Genomic DNA, 1764 nt, shown 5'->3' on the forward strand with positions numbered 1-1764 from the left:
CAAAATTGTATTGAAATTGATATTTTGAAGCTAAATAAAAAAAAAAAACTAAGGATGACGATTTGAAAAGTTAAAATTATTTGAAAATCGAGAAATTGGAAACTATTTGAAAACTGGAAATTTGGAAATTATATTAAAATTGAAGATGAAGAAATAAATAAATAAATGAATACAAAAAGGACACGTGGCCCATTGAGAGCCTTACACCTTCGAAAAAAAGGGGTTTGGAACTCTTGCAGCCAAATTTATTCCGAGTTATGTAATAGCACTGAAGGTGGCTGCTCTTTTCCTTTAAGTCAACTTGTGAATGGTTTTCATATCTGTAGCTTCAAGGAGGGTCCCCTTCTCAACATGGTCCCACCACTTGAAGAAGAAGTTGTCGACCACCAGTCTGAACCAAGGGAATAGCTTCAGACCTTCCTCACCAACATCCGTTTTCCTCTACAGCTCTTTCAGATCATTCCGGGACATATACTTAACATCAGCAACTTCATCAGGGTTTGGATTCACATTAGTATCTCGGACAGTGAAGAGTAGATAATCAAATTCATGCTCTCCCCACTTGCCATCCGATGGTGCCGTGTAAAGCATGCAGCCCAGTGGAGTGAACTGATCAATAGATGCCTCTTCAGCAGGAATGCCGAGTTCACCCAATAGCTTTCTTTGTGCAGCATTCCGCACTCCAAGCGCATTCTCATTAATAAGATCTGATTCACGGTAAAGAGGATGGCTGCAGCAGGTGTTTGTATCCAGATTCAATATAAAAGAATAACACGGCTGTTGAGTGAAACCTCCAAGACTGCAAAGTAAGCCCTCGTCAGCCTCCGAAAAGCCAATATATCAGCCAAAGGAATTGAGAGTGTCATCTTTAGAGCAATGTCAAGTGTAGAACACGAGCTGAAAGTTCAGCATCAATTGCTTCAGAAACTTTACCAAATGATCCTTTCCAATGCGTGGATACCTCTCCACCAAATTATTGTAACCTAGTGGGAACGAGAAGTCGTTGTCATTTTCATTCCCACTGCATGGTATGGGTATAGTGAATATATAGAGAGAGAAGTGGGTATGAATAAGGGAATTTGAACTATTAAAGGAGGCGCTACAAGGACAAAGGAATGCTCATTTCTAATCTAACTAGAGTGGTGCACAATGACGGCTAGGGTGGTGAAAATGACAGCTTCTTTTGTGAGGGGCTTGGGTATGTTAACACCGTCTGGCTGACAACGTTATGAAGATGTGGTAACAGAACGCACATACAGTAGAAAAAGACACGTGTTGGCTCCTGCCTGCTTTTGTCTGCCAAAATATTTGCTAGTGTTACTGCTGGTTGAAGTAGGTGTGCCTGAGGCAGTAGAGGGCTTTGATATGCTGCTTGCATGTGAAACGGATGCCCGATGTATTCTCTAGAGTAGAACTGTTGTGTCTCGGGAACCGGTCACAAGGTAGTTGTCTTGAGATATTAGGAATGCTTTCCTTATATCATTATTTTCTTATATCATTTAGTGTTTAGATATTAGGAAAGTTAAGATATTAGGAATATTGAGATATTAGGAAAGTTGAGATATTAAGATATTAGTTGTTATTTCCTTATATTATTCTTTCCTTGTATCATCCTTTCCCATTCTTAGAATGGTGATTACCCTCTATATATACTCTGTACATGAACGAAAGAAAGTATGAATGAAAAACTACCATTCATCAATTTGAACATGGTATCATAGCCAGGGAACTGAAATCCTGGATATTTTGTCGTAAGGCCAACAA

At 39.3% G+C, this 1764-nt stretch overlaps 1 pseudogene; it reads right to left on the reverse strand.

Annotated features, from left to right (window-relative positions):
* Nucleotides 1-219: 219 nt before the first annotated feature.
* On the reverse strand, nt 220-1378 carry LOC100245284 (isopentenyl-diphosphate Delta-isomerase I-like; annotated as a pseudogene).
* Between the last annotated feature and the right edge of the window lie 386 nt (nt 1379-1764).

The sequence above is a fragment of the Vitis vinifera genome, chromosome 11 (assembly GCF_030704535.1).
Source record: "Vitis vinifera cultivar Pinot Noir 40024 chromosome 11, ASM3070453v1".
NCBI classification, from domain to species: Eukaryota; Viridiplantae; Streptophyta; class Magnoliopsida; order Vitales; family Vitaceae; genus Vitis; species Vitis vinifera.